The sequence below is a fragment of the Pongo pygmaeus genome, chromosome 6 (genome assembly GCF_028885625.2).
Source record: "Pongo pygmaeus isolate AG05252 chromosome 6, NHGRI_mPonPyg2-v2.0_pri, whole genome shotgun sequence".
NCBI classification, from domain to species: domain Eukaryota; kingdom Metazoa; phylum Chordata; class Mammalia; order Primates; family Hominidae; genus Pongo; species Pongo pygmaeus.
In genome coordinates this window covers 96632763-96652357 of record NC_072379.2, presented here as the reverse complement: position 1 = coordinate 96652357, position 19595 = coordinate 96632763, and positions in this window count along the sequence as shown.

Below are 19595 nucleotides of genomic sequence, written 5' to 3'. Positions count from 1 at the left end.
GACGCTAAGCACCTTGAAAAAAGGTTAGACGAATCGCTAACTAGAATAACCAGTTTAGAGAAATGCTTAAATGACCTGATGGAGCTGAAAACCACTGCACGAGAACTTCGTGAAGCATACACAAGCTTCAGCAGCTGATTTGATCAAGTGGAAGAAAGGAGATCAGTGACTGAAGATCAAATTAATGAAATAAAGTGAGAAGACAAGGTTAGAGAAAAAAGAGTGAAAAGAAATGAACAAAGGCTCAAAGAAATATGGGACTATGTGAAAAGACCAAATCTACATTTGATTGGTGCACCTGAAAGTGACAGGGAGAATGGAACCAAGTTAAAAAACACTCTTCAGGATATTATCCAAGAGAACTTCCCCAACTTAGCAAGGCAGGCCAACATTCAAATTCAGGAAATACAGAGAACACCACAAAGATATTCATCGAGAAGAGCAACCCTAAGACACATAATCTTCAGATTCACCAAGGTTGAAATGAAGGAAAAAAAACTTTAAGGGCAGCCAGAGAGAAAGGTCGGGTTACCCACAAAGGGAAGCCCATCAGACTAACAGTGGATCTCTCGGCAGAAACCCTACAAGCCAGAAGAGAGTGGGGGCCAATATTCAACATTCTTAAAGAGCAGAGTTTTCAACCCAGAATTTCATATCCAGCCAAACTAAGCTTCATACGTGAAGAAGAAATAAAATCCTTTACAGACAAGCCAATGCTGAGAGATTTTGTCCCCACCAGGCCTGCCTTACAAGAGCTCCTGAAGGTAGCACTAAACATGGAAAGGAACAACTGGTACCAGCCACTGCAAAAACATGCCAAATTGTAAAGACCATCAATGCTAGGAAGACACTGCATCAATTAATGGGCAAAATAACCAGCTAACATCATAATGACAGGATCAAATTCACACATAACAATATTAACCTTAAATGTAAATGGGCTAAATACCCCAATTAAAAGACACAGACTGGAAAATTGGATAAAGAGTCAAGACCCACCAGTGTGCTGTATTCAGAAGACCCATCTCACATGCAAAGACACACATAGGCTCAAAATGAAGGAATGGAGGAAGATCTACCAAGCAAATGGAAAGTGAAAAAAAGTAGGGGTTGCAATCCTGGTCTCTGATAAAACAGACTTTAAATTAACAAAGATCAAAAGAGACAAAGAAAGCCATCAGATAATGGTAAAGGGATTAATTTAACAAGAAGAGCTAACTATCCTGAATATATATGCACCCAATACAGGAGCACCCAGATTCATAAAGCAAGTTCTTAGAGACCTACAAAGAGACTTAGACTCCCACACAATAATAACGGGAGACTTTAACACCCAATTGTCAATATTAGACAGATCGACAAGACAGAAAATTAACAAGGATATCCAGAACTTGAACTCAGCTCTGGACCAAGCAAACCTAACAGATATCTACAGAACTCTCCACCCCAAATCAGCAGAATATACATTCTTTTCAGCACCACATCACACTTATTCTAAAATTGACCACATAATTAGAAGTAAAACAAATGTAAAAGAACAGAAGGCCCAACAAACTGTGCAATCAAATTAGAACTCAGGATTAAGAAACTCACTCAAAACTGCACAACTACATGGAAACTGAACAACCTGCTCCTGAATGACTACTGGGTAAATAACAAAATGAAGGCAGAAATAAAGATGTTCTTTGAAACCAATGAGAACAAATACACAACGTACCAGAATCTCTGGGACACATGTAAAGCAGTGTGTAGAGGGAAATGTATAGCACTAAATTCCCGTAAGAGAAAGCAGCAAAGATCTAAAAGTGACACCCTAATCTCACAATTAAAAGAACTAGAGAAGCAAGAGCAAACAAATTCAAAAGCTAGCAGAAGACGAGAAATAACTAAGATCAGAGCAGAACTGAAGGAGATAGAGGCACACACAAAAAAGTAATTCACAAATTCACAATTTATTTTTTCTTTTTCTTTCTTTTTTTTTTTTTTTTTTTTTTTGAGACAGAGTCTGGCTCTATTATCCAGGCTGGAGTGCAGTGACACAATCTTGGCTCACTGCAAGCTCCACCTCCCGGGTTCACACCATTCTCCTTTCTCCTGCCTCAGCCTCCCGAGTAGCTGGGACTACAGGTGCCCGCCACCACGCCCGGCTAATGTTTTGTGTTTTTAGTAGAGACGGGGTTTCACCGTGTTAGCCAGGACGGTCTCGATCTCCTGAGCGTGTGATCTCCCAGCCTCAACCTCCCAACACAATTTTTTTAGCGCCAGTCTTTAGAAATGACTGTGGGAATAGTACAATTTATTGAGAAATACCTTTTTCCTCTTGCTTTTCTTTGGTGTTGTAACTCCTTCTTCTACCTTAGTTATTTCTATGCAGAGGTAATTTTCTAGTTGTAAAGTTAGTCACTGATGGACGCCACCTGATTATAGCAAGGGAAGGACTAGAATCATCATGTTCACTAGCACTAGGTTCTTGTATCAGAGCACAGGACCGGGTTTCTGGAGGCTTCTATTCTGCCAGCAGAGCACATTTTTCAGTCACCAATGTGAGGTACAAAGAATGGAGAATGTTATGAAGAATTTGTAAGTGAAGTTTCTTTTAGTGCCACTAGATGGCATCCGTTAGCTGTAAATCGCACTTGAATAAAGTTTAAGATTTAATGTGACTTGTTTCCCCAGAGTATCCAACACATTTTAAATATTAATGGATTTTTATATGTTTTCTCAAATATATAATACTCAATACAATTAATAAATAATTGGAAAAATATCACGATTATTTTTTATATCAAGTTAAAGAAGAATTATGTCATCTGCAAACAATTTTGTTGTCTTCCTTTCTAATTTGAATGTATCTTAGTTCTTTTTCTTGCCTAATGGTTCTGGCTAGGATCTCTGGTACTACACTGAATAGAAGTGGTGTGAAGAAGCATTTTTGTTTTGTTTCTGATGGTAGAGGAAAAGCTTTCAATTTTTAACCATTGAGTATGATGTTAGCTGTTGGTTTGTCATATATAGCCTTTATTATATTGAGGCAAATTCCTTCTATACCTAGTCTGTTAAGAGTTTTTATTGTCGTCAGGATGGCTGCAATATGGCAGAGTAAAAAGTCTCAGGCTACACACATTCCCCCCAATTCCTTGAAAGTTTATCTAGCAACTGTCCATAGACCAGAACATCTTCTTCAAAAGCCCAATATTGGAAGCTAGCCTGAGACACCATGTGGTACACATACCTGAGTGAAAGTTGAGTGAGAAGGGTCAGAAGAATGGTTTCCCCACCACCACCAAGTTGGCACAACACTGGTTGAAGAGCATTACCCTGGACCCACAGTTTCTGCAGCGGGGCAAGAGAACTGGAGGCAGTCATTCAGCTTCCCTAGCATTTTGAGATGCTTTCTTTCCAGGAATCCCACCTGCCTCACCTCATGGGGAAAGAAAAGGGTAAAGGCAAGGCTAGACCACCTGGGGTCAAGTAGAAACAAAGAAAGAAAGCAGAGCCCACAGTGACTAGCATATGGATCTGTGTGGCACCTCTGTGTTCACACCAGCTGCGGTGTCCAATCAGAGTTACCAGCCAACTTCATAGCCCACCCACAAAGCTGAACTGATCTTTTTCAGAAGCACAGTGGGAAGTTCAGCCTTGCTTGAGTTCCTAGATGGCTAGTTTCCGTGCCCAGGCGCACAGCCTACTCTCCAACAACCCTGCCCAGTTAGGGAGATGCCCACCTTTGCCCACTTTGAGAATCACAGGGGCTAGATATCTTGGGTCAAGCAGTGGCTCCACTCAGCCAAAAAAACTTGTCTTATAGTCCTGTTGAGGCAGGGCTAGACCTGTAAGACCCAGGAGTCCAAAGAGTAAGCAGCTTAGCTCAGCCCAAAAGCCTGCCCCACAACCCCCCATGTGCATTTTGCAGGAGTGTAGAGACTAAACCTGCTTGACACAGGAAGTCAAGTAGCGTCTTGACTGAGGCAAAAGTCCACCCTACAGCTCTGACCTAATGGAGGCAACCCTTAATCATACATTTTTAAGGAGTATAGCCTCTTGTCTTGCCCATCACAAGCAGCAACTTTCAGAGCCCAGCCTGAAGCCCTGCCCAAGTGCAGATTCCAAACAGAAAAACTGCCCAGCCAGGGAATACATCTTCTGACTAGCCTGACCAGAGAGCATCACAGTACCAAGCCGGCAACTCTTCCTAACAGCGGAGCCCAACCTGTAGCTTCCTCTAATAGCAGAGCCCAACCAGTGGTCTCTCTGGACAGCAGAGCCCAGCTATCAGAGCAAAGGCAGTGGCCCAGCCAACTAGAGAAACCACAGCAAGTTCTGCCTGGAGTTGTCAGCCCTTTCAGAATCACAGGCTAGACTATTAGTGATGGTCTATTCCTACAATGAACACCTGTAAAGGCCAAAAGAGTGGACCATTTCTTCAAATGCACAGAAAATGCAAGGACACAAGTATTATACAGAATCAAGGAATCATGACACCTCTACAGAAACTAATAAAACTGCAACAGCCAGAGGTAAGAAAAAGCTAAGCTCAAGCCCAGGACATATAAGTATAGCGGAGCTCCATTGAAAATTTAATTCTCATGGAGGTCAGCTCCACCATGGTCAGGACCTTCATTACAAAGAAGTGAATCCTGGAATCAAGACATCTGAAATGAGACACTTGATAAACTTGAAACTCAGACTTCTCTGAACTTTGTGGGCCTACAAAAGTGGCCTATTCCTCCCTGTTAAGAACTAGTGCTACCCACTGGCTTGAAGACAATCCCTTGCAATTTTACTTCCAGGTTATTCAGGATGAACCTCCAGCTCCTCTCCTGGATATCAGACCAGTAACTAGGATCAAGTCAAAATATAACCCAACTGACAAAGAGCTGATTCTATGGGGGAAGGAGAGTTGTGCACCAAAGAAGCCGCAAAACCTAGCTAGGGTGTACCAGCAGAAGCTGGGAGAGTACATATGGGACTAAATCCTGAGGCTTTCCAGGTTGAGGGATCTAGAGTTCTGGAACATAAAATTAATAAGGAAGAATTTATCAATATGAATATTGATTAATAACCTAGCACAAACCACAAGAAACAGTGTTAACATATTCCTGGAATCCTGGAAAAATGAAAAGCCCACACTAAATGAAGAATTATAGAATTTTCATAGCAAATGGTCAAGAAGGGATCAAACAGCTCACAAAAATGAGATTCTAGAGGAAATACACCGTGTAAGGGTACAATACCCACCTCCAAGCTGTGTTCCACAGGCGGACCCACGGAAACTGCACTTACTAAATCAATAAGAAATTCACTGGTGAGAGTGGCATCATCATTGTGAACCTCAGTGGTAGCTGTTTTCTGTAGGCCAGGGCTGATAGTAGGAGGGGTCATTATAGAAACTGGCACAGTGATTGCAATGGGGATATTAAGATGCTAAAATGAGAGAAGCCACGCACTTAAGAGTCATAAATAAAGCCTGTAATCCCAGCACTTTAGGAGGCCGAGGCAGGTGGATCACGAGGTCAGGAGATCATAATAAATAGTCATAAATAAGAAACATCATAATGAGAAACATGGTCAGAATAGCAGCTGGAAGTGCCTGATCCAGAGTTATGGAGATTGTTACTAGGACATGTTGTTCCATGTACAAGACTGATGGACAGCCAGTTAGCATATTTCTTTTTTTCTTTTCTTTTTTTTCTGAGACTGAGTCTCGCTCTGTTCCCAAGGCTGGAGTGCAGTGGCGCGATCTTGGCTCACTGCAAGCTCTGCCTCCTGGGTTCACGCCATTCTCCTGCCTCAGCCTCCCGTGTAGCTGGGACTAGAGGCGCCCACCACCACGCCTGGCTAATTTTTTGTATTTTTAGTAGAGGCGGGGTTTCACTGTGTTAGCCAGGATGGTCTCGATGTCCTGACCTCGTGATCTGCCCACCTCAGCCTCCCAAAGTACTAAGGATTTTAGCATATTTCATAATTTATACAACCAAAAAGTAACTCAAAGATTCATGCTCTAAAGTTTTAGGGCAGCCACTCCAATAAAAAGCCATAATCCCATGCCCAGCCAGTACCCATAGCTGAGATAATTTGCAGACCAAGAGCCCATTAACTGAAGGAGCAACTTCCTCGTGAGGAAGAAAAATACCCTTCAACATCACAGCCTGTGTATATGGCAGTAATTGCACCAGTGTTTCTTTCTCCAAGGGAATCATAGGCCATTTAATTCTATAAGTGATCAGTGTAAAAGGGCAATACCAAACATTTTAAGAACTACTGGACACAGTGCTCAAATTGACATTGATTCCTATGGTCTGAAGCATCACCCTGGCCTCAGATTTAGGATTTATGGAAGCCAGGTAAAATAAACAGAGGCCCAGCCCAAGTCTAGTTCACTGTTGGTCTGCTCAGCTCATTCCCCATCTGATGAATATCTCCATAGCGCCCAGATGTATAATTATATACATGCATGTGGATATACTTGATTGTTGGCAAAATCATGTTAACTCCTTGGCCTATGGCGAAGGTCAAATGTACATCTTCAAAACTGCCTCCTCCATGGAAAAGATAGTAAATCGAATACAATATCACAATCCGGGGGGTAGGCGGTGCATGGCAGAGATTTGTGCTACCTGTAATTCATAAAGAATGATGGTGGTGCCCATTCTAGCCCCATTTAAACTGCAAGTCTTTCCTCTACAAAAAGTAAATGGCTCCTAGTGGATGAGAGGGCACTACCTCACACTCAACCAAGAAGTAGCCCAAATTTTAGCTGCTGGGCTGAGTATAGGAACTCTGCTAGAGTTAGTATCAATATCAATATTGATAAAGTTGCTATTGATATCAATACTGCCTCAGGTAAATGGTGTAATTATGGACATTGATTTTGTGAGTGCGTTATTTTTATCCATGTGAAAAATGCATTCACATTCATGGAATAAACAATAATATATATTTATGATCTCGCTCAAGTTTGGGATTAATTCTCTCACCTTCTCTCACAATGTAGTCCAAAGGGACTGTGACTGGACATAACATCACATTGTTCCATTATATCTATGCCATCAAATTAATAGTACAGATGAGCAACAGGTAATAATAAAGTTGGAGGCTTTGGTAAGACATACGCACATCAGAAGGTGGGAGATGAATCCTACAAAGATTCAGGGGTCTGCCACCTTAGGATATTTCTTATTGTCGTTCCCACAGTTTGGAATATGCTGTATGACATACCCTCTAAAGTAAAGGAAATTTTTACTTTGTACTTCCCACCCACTAAGATGGAAACATGACACCTCGTAATCTTACACTGTATTTGTCCATTCTTACACTGCTATAAAGATACTGAGATGGGGTAATTTATAATGGAAAGAGTTTTATTTGACTCACAGTTCCACATGGCTGGGGAGGCCTCAGGAAACTTACAATCATGGTGGGAGGGGAAGCAAGCACTTCTTATATGACGGCAGACAAGAGAGAAGTGAACGAAGAAGGAAATTGCCAAACACTTATAAAACCGTCAGATCTCCTGAGAACGAACTCACTATCACAATACAGCACAGTGGAAACTGTCCCCATGATCCAATCACATCCCACCAGGTTCCTCCCTCAACACGTGGGGATTACAATTCAATATGAGATTTGGGTGGGGACACAAAGCCAAACTATATCATACACCCATCTATTTACCAGGTGACATTAAAAGCTAACAACTTTGAGCAGGGCTTAGAGCAGGAAAAAGCTCTGTACTAGGTCTAGACTGTAGAGTAAGCATTCCTACCTCCTGGACCATATGACCCAGCAGGATTCTATGCTACTATAAGAATCCATGGCAAAAAAAGAATTGTGACGTTTACGAAAAACCTTAATAAAAGAATGACCATGCAAACCCATAGAGCTTAAAGGTAATGGCAAGTCCATGCAATCTGCAGCAGAAAGCCCTCCACCATTGAAAGTACATTTAATTTTTTTTTAAAATCCCAGTGTGCTAAAAATAAAGAATTTGATCTTATCATAAAATATTAAGTGACCCTGTGGCCACAGCTACCCATCATGAACTACATTCTATCAGAACAACTAAGTCAAAAGTTGGGTGAAGCCAACAACAACTCATGGTAAAACGGAAGTACATCTGGAATCAGGCCTGAGCAGAGCCAGAGGGCACAAACTAGCTGCATGCTCTGGTGGCTTACACCTCCAGGTTTGCACTAACACCTCTCCCTCAACCTAAGGTTACATTGGGTGTCCCAGCTGGCAGAGGAGGGAAAAGGCTGAGTCTGTTTAATGGGTGAGCTAGCTCAGTATATGGATGCAAACATAAAAAGGACTTTTGCTGCTATAGCTAGGCTGAAAAATCACGACAACTATTTAGTATCTCCCTCCATTAGTCTATTTTGGATGACTTATACTCTAGGCTAGAACCTCTGATAAGTCCTCTTTGCCACTATACCACAGTTCTATTTCTGCCCAATCCTGCTTCTCTCACAGCCTAGATGTTATTACCCCAAACAGGCTTCCAGCAAACCTCCTGCAAGCAAGTTTCTGCCTAAGCACTGTATTTTCAGAGAAGCTGGCTGAAGATACTGTCTTGAGACATACACTTAGGAAAAATTTGAGCAAGTTTGTTCTTTTTCTCAGTATTTCTACTCAAAATAGCACGAATTTTGCAGCAGAACTCTAAAGTTTCTGAGGTATGTTGGGAAATTGGAATTAAATAAGCATATGGGATATTTTCAAAATTTATCAAAGGTCATCATTAAAATGGTACAAAATTGTTTATCACTGATTGTGCCTTTAGAAAATAAGAATCAAATCCAGTTTCTGAGTAGTCTAATAAAAAATCAATCATTTTATGACATATTTTATAAATTATTTTATATGAATATCTATTTTAAAAACCTTAATATTAGTTATTGAAATACAATCACAATCTAAACACAGTTGGAATCCTCAATTTATTTTCTATTGGTGATTGTCTAGCACTGTAAATGTTTTAACCAAAACAAGCACATCTCTATGGCATATAAACCTTAGCATAATTGCAGCAGTAAAATTCAGACCTATCAAAATATGTGACATATTACATAAAAATATTCAGCTATGTGAAAAAAATGGATATAGTTTTATTGTTAAAAGCTGTGATTTTAAAAGACCTTTTCAAAGAAAGCAAGTGACATGAAGATATGGTGACCTTTATGCTGGTTAAAGTCAAATGTCTCCCATTGGCATCACATTCTTTTCTTAATTGTTCAACATCTTGACTTCTCCTGCCTTGCTGTCAAATAGTTATTGTATTCCTGTCACTGCAGAAAAAAAAACAAAATTTTTTCTAAGTTATAAAATTTATTAAAACTTAAATATTTATGAAAAGTTGTTAAAATGCTTAAAATATTTTAAAACTCTTAAAATTTAAATATTTAAAGTTAAATATTTTTATAAATATAAAATATTTATAGATTAATGTAATTAATTATAATAAATTAAAATATTTATAAAATGTTATAAAATATTTATAACAACTTGAATGTCTGTTAAATATTAGAAGTATAAAGTTCACAAATAAAAAGTAACAAATTAAAATATTTCATAATGCTAATATTTTGGGCAGATAACTTTTATACTTAATCATTAAGTATAAAAGCAGTATATATGCTTCAAAGAAACCTGATTATGATAAAAACCAGAATCAATCTTTGGCACCACTTTAATCAATAATTAACAATATCACAAATTCTTTATAACATACAAACAAGGAGAGAGTGTGCTTATCACTCTACTCTACTAATGAATTTTATTGACTCTCCTTCAAGAAATCTGACAAAGTTACCCTGTGCTCTTGAAGGCATAGCTTATTATTATTATTTTTTTAAGAAACTCTCCCCTCTACTGTCAGTAGCATCTGCTGACTCCATCTGCCAAGACCTTGCAGAATTTTCTCATTCAAAGATTAGGAAAGAGGAGAAATCTTCAAGATGATGCAAAGCATACACATAGTAGGTGCACATATATGTACACCCAAACAATGTGATGAATCATTAAAAATAGCCTAATCCCCGTTCACTCCTTCATTCAACATATAGTTATTGAGGACATTCAACATACACAACAATCTCTGAGTAGTTGGGATTTCAAAGCTCTGGAGCCGAACTGCTGGAATTTGAATTGTCTCTATATTTACCATCCAGGTAACCTCATTCAAGTTACTAGACTTTGCTCTGTCTCACATCCTTACTGGTAAATACATTACTTATCTCCTAGGATGGAAGTGATCATTAAATGAGTTTATGCATATGCCTGGCAAGTTAAATTTGCTGGATAGTTGAGAAATGTTTGTCAACTGCTGATAGAAGAGAAGCAAAGAACTTGTGTATAATGCCTCTTGGGTATAATGCAATATGAAAATATATTAATGTAGGAATGGAATTGACATTTTGATAAATTTTCCGTGGCATACATGATGTTTCTCTAGGTTTGTTTGGTAGCATGTAATAATAGTAAGATGATATTTTTAATTATACATATTTATATTCAAAATATACCATAAATAATAAGGAGCAGATATACTTTATGTGCTTTATTTTGTTTTATTTACATTTTATTTCTAAACTCAGCCAATGTAATGCTTCTCTTCATCTACATAACCAGCTTTTTGATGTTTTACTTCAGCTGTCTTTCCACTCAAGGAACAAACAACTCACTCTTCCTATTGGTTCCTTCACCCTCATCCTTATCTATTAGCTCCTGCTTCACTTATTTTATCTGTACCTTTTAAAGCTCCTCTCACTTGTACCTTCTGACAGGTTCCACCTATGCCAATCATAAACCTATCATCAGCACTTTAAAAAAAAAGGACATTAAGAGAGTCAATCCCTCTGCATAGTGCAGTGTTTAAGCCTGCTTGCATATTAGAGTCACCTGAGGGGAAAATGGTCTTTTTAACACAACCCAGCCCTAGTCAATAAATACTTCTGTTAGTAGTACACAGGTATAAGTATTTCTTAATAACACACATGCATCCTATTTACATATGAGGAAACTGAGGTTCAGACAGACTAAATGGATTCCCTATAATTGTGTAGAAATTAAAAGATGAGCTATGACTCCAATTGAGCTCTATCTTATTCTCAAACACTAATTGTTACCTCTACATGTTTATGCCTAAAACAAATCTTATCTATTGTTTACTTCATCTATGGTTCCAGTAAAATTTTCCCCTTAGCTTATTATACACACATGTGCACACATTCACACATGTACGTGTGAGAAATACCACAGCTCTGCTCTACTCTAGAGCAAAAAATATTTTTATAACTATTGCTTAAAATTACATTGTATCATCCTACACTCCCATATCTTCCTTCCCTTTTGCTAGAAACCCTCTGGAAAGGACAACTTACACCTGATTACTTATTTCCGTTAAGTCATTAATCCCTTGTACCATGATATTTACCTTCTTAAAGGTTACCAGCAAGCTCTTAAACAGCAAATCCTCTCTTAAATAAACATACTTTGAGTGCCTAGTATTTGCTTTGCACTGGAGATAAACATTCAATTAATATCTCTTACTGTCTTCCAAGAAGTTTACAGTAAGAATGACAAAAAGGCCAATGATATTATATATGGCGATAAGTGTTTGAGGAGTACAGTGGAGAGATGCCCATTCAAGTAAGCTTATAAAGGGGACGTGATTTCTGAGGTACCTTGCTTTGCAAGTAGAAGTTAGCTATTTAAAGAAGAGTGAAGGAGGTCAGAAATGATATAAAGAGAATATGTGCAATAAAGTCCTATGCAAAAGAATAAAGGCATGGCATTGTGACAAGCTTTGCAAGCTACAAATGATGCTATATTCCCAGGATTAATATATCTGGGATTGTACAGGTCTTAGGGATAATAAAGAACATGCTTGTTTTCATCAGCTAAGAATTTGGAATTTGGGCAATGGGAGGTTGGCCCAACTATTTATTTTCTTAAAAATTGGAATATTACCTTCCTCCTCATGGTTTCATGAGTATTACATGTTAGGGTGCTTTTTGCTCACTGGCACTTAGTACCTACTCACACAGTGTGGCTCATAAATATTTTGTGTCATTATACAGTAGCAGCGTAGGCACTATTTGAAGCTTTTTAAGAAAATGTAGAACAGGAACCCTGAGGTCAATTAGGAGCCTACTGCCTTGGCAGGCAAAAGTGATGAATTAAGTCTATTCAAGTGGTAATGGAGATTAATGGGAGATAACAGAATGCAGTTAAATCTACTTAGGAGGGGGTTTGTGAACTTTCAGAATATGGTTTCAAGGAAAAGTATTTCAAGAATTTATGAATTATTGTGATTAAGAAAAATTAAATAATGGATTTTTGAATAGTAGAACAACTTATTAGACTTTTAAACAAAATTATTTATAATTCCTTTAATTAGGCATCTTTCATGTAACTAAAACTGAACAATACATTAATTAATCACACCATAATTCTTCTCTCAGCATGGTGAAACTTTTTCCATGCTTTGGGAGTACTTTTTTAGACATAAGAACATTGATATTACAATGTGCTTCTTACCAGGGTCAATTGTGCATCCATCATGAACTATTCATGGCTAGAGGAAATACTTTACAATTATTATTCCATTTTAAATTTGTATTCCTATATAGACAGGCTGACATTATCAATGCCCTTACAGTTCCTAATAGGATTACCACTTTGATATTCACAGGCTCACTATACTAGAATCATTTACAAAACAAGAAATCTAACAACTGAATCAAATGATTGTCTTGTTTACTCCTATTACTCATGTTTTAAGTAAATACACTTACAACATAGAGGATGCTTCCTTATAGTTTCATAGCAATTTACTTGTTGATATTACAGCTTTACCCAGGCCATATCCAAGACACTCGGTCACTATTATACCATGTCTCCAGGGCAGCTAAGATACATGTGCACTGTTACATTTTTATAGGCTCCATAACAATAGATTTAGAGAAATCAGGCTTGGGCCACATCTCTTCTAAATTGTAGGTCATTGCAGATATGGATAAGGTCATTTCAATGAAATGTTGGAGCATAACCCCCTTTGGAGTGAGTTGAATAGATATTAGAAGGCAAAACAAATTGTATATAGCTAGTCTAGAAAACTCATTTAAAGGATGTTTACTATGAAAATAACAGAAATGGGTTGGTTGCTGAAGGAAGGAAGGGGATAGAGAAGGTATTTTGAAAGTAGAATATTTTAAGTCATGTCAGACAATGTGAATAATCCAGTAGAGAGAGTAGAATTTTCCATGAGAAGACCAGAGAGATTGGTGCCCAAAGCATAACCGGAGAGAACAATCTTAGAAAGGAGCAAGGAGTCTTCTGGAATGAGAAAGGTCAGGCTTTGTAGTACTGATGCAGACATGTTTGTAGAGTTGGTTTTAGGAGTCAGGGAGAGTTTGTGAAGCCAATTGTGTCGTTTTTGTTTAGGAAATGTGAGGAGATACCACAGATCAGAGTGAGAAGAGATGGAAGTGTTAGAAAGCTGTGATACTGTTTTTACTGTAAGGGGTAAAGTGAATTTATGAAGGACCTAAGGTTAGGTGTGTCTGTATTGAGCTGCCATTTGAAGGCATGGTCACCAATCTGAAATGAGTTCAGAGGGCATAACTGTGTTATTTTCAACAGGAACACACTGCTGCTTAGGTGCAGTCATAGAGAAGATGGCACCTAGTTGGATTTCATCAGGATTGAGATTTGTTTTCTCAAGTTTTAAGGATGCTGTTGGGACAAAGGAGTTAAGAGTTTGCAAAGAGAGTAATTGTGCTTGACAATGGAATCCAAACCATATAAGAAAAGTGACACAAGAAAGAAGTAATGGATAAAGTAATAGGGTCATCAGCTTAGACCCTTAAACAAGCATATAAATATTTTGGATTAAGTTGGGTAATAATCAGAGAATGGGCTCCTTTGTCATCTAGATTTTTTGACAGTGTTGCAATTACTGATGATGACAGTCTTGAGTGAGACCATGGGAATGGATGTTTGGAACAGGGAGAAGGACCAAAGACTAGGAAGAAAGGAATTAAAAGAACTGATCAGCCATTATATATATTGGTTGGTCGTTTTTGTGAGGTTCAACATGACAAAAAAAAACATGCCAGGAAAAGTAGTAGCGAAAAAATTCTGTGAGCCAGAAATTAAAGTCATTGATGACTTTGAGGATAACAGTAATAGCAATTAATGGTTGTTAAAATCTGATGATAGATACCTCAAAAGACAGCAATTTGTAAGGGAAGAAAGAGACATATTCCAGAAGAGGATGAAATGGGGAATAAGTAAGTCACTTATTCCATCTTTAGACTCTATGATATTGGGATGTGTGTGCAAATATGAACACCTCCACAGCAGTGTTCTTCAAGGTAAAAAAATCATTAGTGCAAGAGGTGAAGGGAATAGTATGGTGGGAAACACATATACACACATATGTATGTACATATATATGTATGTGCATAATGTATTTTAATATGGTGTGATAAATGCAATTATGAAGCATGTGTGGGTTTCTCTAGTTATATCTAACTTGGTCCAGGTGTGGGATTGGAGAGGGTGGCAGCATGGATATCTGAATGCAGTTCCAAAATATGACAACAGCAAAGAAAGAGAGACAGCTGGGTGAGGTGGAAGAGAAGCTTGCTTGTAAAAAGTCTGGGAGTTTGTACCTGGTGCTTAATGCCAGGACTGTGCAACCTCTTTCCCACTGTTCTCCATCTAGAAAAAGACATATATTCTTCATGTGACCCTCCTTACTACTTCTTGTACCAAGTTTCCCCTGACTGGTCTAGCTCACTTGTTGTTCTCTGAATTCCTATGGGGTGTATTATATGCTGGCATGTACAGTTGTCAGGAATTAATAAACTACCACACATAATTCCCTACACTATTTTTCATATCTTTTCCCAACTAAAATATGGGTTCTTGAAGAGTGAAGACCATATTTTGTACTTCTCTAAATTTCTTGAGTAATCCACAGATAACTCTGTAGAGCTCTACAGTTAAGTGTTGCATAAATACCTGTTGAATTAACCTTATAGATCAAATTGGGTACAAATTATTTTGATATTAACTGGAAAATACTTTACCAACACAAAGACATTGAGTCAAATATAATTTTACATAAAAACTAATTATGTAATTGAGCAAAACTATGTGGTTTGGGGTTAATTCGAAAGAAATATATGTTAAATGAATGTTTCAGTGAAAGAACTCCTATAAGACAATTTGGCATACAGTCAATATTTGTTAAACATCCGAGTGTTATAAGGATGAATGGGCATCATAGGTATCCTTAGCTACACCTCCACTAGATTATCTATGTAATTTAATTTCACCTAATATTTTTCAGACTTCAATAGGAAGAAATACAGAACAATAGAAAATTGAATGCCATCTCACTAATATACACCATCAATTGAGTCTCCTACAGATATATCAACATTACTATATTATTTTCCCCATCACTGATGTCACCAATGTCAATCACTTAAAATTGAATTCGCTCTTTCTTTCTTAATTTCCACCTCAACAGAAATGTCTAAATTCTCTCATTTTTATTTAAGAGTTACCATTCAGTATTACATATTTGCAAGTGCTTTTTTATTGTCTGGACACCATGAAAAATAAGAGTAGCTAGTGTAGCTATTGTAATAGCTATGACATGTTTTTTCTCTTTGTCCTTACCTGACGATTTCCAGGCAACAAGTTTGGTCTCATGTTTGGTTTGGGATCACCACTCAATAAGTTTCCATGCCCATAAAAAAAATTAAGACATAATGGAAGTATTTATTTTATCCTTTAATACAAATAATATATTTTAGTGCTTTTCTGCATAAGTCCTAAATAATTTAATAGTTTAGTTTTTTATAAAGAAGTAGGTAAGCAAATACTACATAATGCAATAAATAGCCCTTACATTAACTGTTGATAAGCTTCTATATATAATAAATCAGTCATTTTGTTTTCTTACATTCAAATCTTTCTACTATTATTAATAATTCCAGTTAATATCTTTTCTAGATAGAGATAATGGGTCTTGATGCTGCTCTAAGTAATAAATTTATATATTTCATCTTAGATTCTTGAAAAACAAACTGTATTTGTTCTAATTTCTGTGGCATTTATCACCCCTAATCATTATAAAAATAACTTCACTTGAAAATAGTAACAACCTTGTAAAATTGGCAGAATACCAGTAGCAGGTCCCAGTGTTCATCTATAAATCTGATTTTGCTCTCTGCTATTTCCCCATGCCTAGAAGAATATTACGTAGTCAATAGATATTATTGAATGAACATAGAGTCATTTTCGAAAATTCCTCTGTTAAAGAATTTAGGAGCAAAATTTAAACTTCTAAAATGCTAATTGCTGTGATCTGAATGTCTGTGTCCCCTATAATTGATATGCTTAAATTGACCCCTAAGGTAATGACATTAGGAACTGGGGCTGTTTGAGAGATACATCATGAGGGCAGAGCCCTTGTGAATGGAATTAGTGTCCCTTATAAAAGAGGTCCCTGAGAAACCTCTCACCCCTTCAGCATGTGAGGTTGTAGTGAGAAGGCTCTGTCTATGAGGAAGCAGGCCCTCACCAGACACCAGATCTGCTCCTACCTTGATGTTGGACTTCCCAGCCTCTGGAACTGTAAAAAATAAATGTTTTCTGCTTATAAACCACCTATCTTATGGTATTTTTGTTATGGCAGCCAGAATGGACTAATGTACCAATCACTATTTTGTGGTTCTATATTTGAAAATTAATAAAGCATTAAGGAACACATCTTATTGCCTAAAATTTCTTTCGTCAAAGCATCAGCTCTGCTTTTACCTTGGTACCAGTCCAGGCCCTTTGGTTGTGAGACTTGGTTGGCTCTGGTGATGTTTGTGACAGTGGGGAAATAATCTTGAAAAAATGGGAGAACTACAGTAAAAGAACAAAAAAACAGAGGTGCAGTATGTTTGAAAAAAGAAACTGAATGCTTATTTTCTGATCAAAATTGTCAAAATTTATCAGAATCAACTCCCTACTTTGATCTTAATCAAATAGCCTTAAACTTCTAGTTAACTGTCCACATGTAAAAAATAAAACAGTTGCACATAATGCCAATAATAATTTCTTTTGAATGTGAAAGTAAAAATAATGTCCTTAAACTATTTTGATAAAATCCAATAAGAAAATATCAGCTCCTCAGACAAAAAAATTTCAGATTACTCTGCCATTTCTACATTCAGAAAAAAAACTATGAACATGGTAGATGACACTGGAATATCTGGGGAGAAGTTTCTAGTGTAATAGATTCCATTCTAGTGGAATATCTGGGGAGAAGTTTCTAGATACACTATGGTAGCACTATTATTCTGCAATATTCTTCTTGTCTATTGCACATCCACAGATCTCCTTCCATGATACATCTGAACCAGATTTCATTCAGGAGTTAGTTACACGGAAAAGGAGGAAAAGGGTGCAACACTTACTTTTAAACCTACTTATTACACTTTAATTCACTATATTTTTTGGACAAATGGTTCCTTTTTAAAATTAAATAATAAATTTCTTATTTATTCAGGCACTTGATATCACCATTATAAATCCAAATATTGTGCTAAGGTATATATCGCCTTCAAAACAAAAATTCAAATTTACTATACTATTTCCATTTTACATAAAAGTGGCAGCTTCTCAGTTGTCCTTAATACATTTTTACTTTCATGCTAATACAACCATTATCTTTAGGTTTTATTACTTTACCTTGCAGAATCTATACTCCATATTCCAAGATAAAAGCCAGACTTTTGTTGGTGAGGAAATATAGTAGTGTTCATATAATCCTGTTTCCATTTTTATGCCTCTCAAAAAAAAATCACCTTTAAATATAAACTAAATTATATTTTATGTATTTCCTTTATATTTTCTTCCATTCATTCTTCTACTGCCAGTTTCAGTGGCATGTTCTCTGTGAAACATTCCCTGCCCAGTCTCTCTGAGCCAGAGCTAAGTATGCCATAGAAAGATATTTAAATTTCAATTACCCTCTCTTTTTACTCTCTTTTCTAATCTATTGTAACTATTCACTCTCCTGAGCCCTTTCTAGTCAAGGCTGTGCTCCTGGAGGGTGGGTACTGCTTGTTAGCATTTCTGTATTCTGCACACCTGGCACAATCTTATCCCTGAAAGCTCAGGAGACATTTCCTGAATTAATTCACTCCTTCTATAATTACTATTGAAATTTTTTCATCTTACCTTTTTGAGACTTCTGTCTATCCTTTGACAGGAAAATATAGGCAGAGGACTTGATCTTATTTAAATATGTACCAACTAAATTTCATCTCTTCCTTTTCTATGGGAATATTAAAAATCTCATTTTTTTTTCAGAAGAATGGTTTTAGCTTGAATCATTTGATTGATCACTTAGCAAAAGAACATCAGCTTTAGAACCAGAAGATCTTGGTTAAAATCATTTATCTAAATCTAAAACACTGATGCTGTTACCTATCTCTCAGCATTGTTGTGATTATCAGCAAGGATAACATCAGTAAAGCACTTAAAGTCATAGCTGCTCAATGACATCTTCTCCAATCTCTTCTTTCTACTTTCATCCTGCTCTTTTTAAGGCATCGTTGATGGATTTTATGAGCCATGAACAAATTCAAATAGAAACAGCAATTAAAATCTTACTTTTTGAAGAGGCACCATGCAACAGCATAGAGGCACATCACAAAAAGAGCTCCTGTTAGAGTTAACAATGCAGGAATCCAGTTATCAGGAATCCAATAATATGAAATCTTTATTAAGACAGAAGTAGTAATCTGAGAAATATAATAAAGTATTAATGGCAGTACAATGGACAAAACTATAAAGATGTATATGCTGTGTAGAATATCTTGCATATTTCACTTTATTTCTTCTTTTTGAATAATTAAAAACAAATATAGCAAATTACAAGGCATAATAACTAACATCTCTTAATGCCACAAAAAACAAACATCATTTTTTTTTTAGAAACAAATGTCTGTTTATAATATTTCTTCTGGCTAGAATTCTTTCTCCTGTCTTGTCTTCTTGGTGAACGTTTGTTCATTATGATGGTTATCCTCTACCATTGCTCTTGCAAGAAGCCTGACTTTGGGGTAGAAATTACCATACCCACACCCTCTTTTCTTATATTTCTACTGTAACATCTAGAATACCTTGCCACATTTACTTCCTTTGTGATTCTTCCTACTAGGAAATAAACTCCTATTAAACAGAACCATTCCTTGCTCATCTTTGTGGATACTCTGTAGTTCTTGGCACAGAAGACAATAATTAGTGTTGGCTCAACGACAGATAGAATGAATCAGCAAGTTTTTAATAGGGCAAAGCATTATTTCAAAAATGGGTCAGACCATTGTTGTCCTTTCCTGCTTCCTATCATAAAAGCACAAAAAGTTTTTTACCCAAGTAATTTTCCATTACTATCTAATGTGTGACCATTTAAGAAGCTAGCAATACAAAGTTCAACACAGATTTTAATGTAAAGTCCGTGACCAAGCAACATTACCTTCCCAGCAGATGGCAGCATACGATAGGATAAGTTTTGTGAA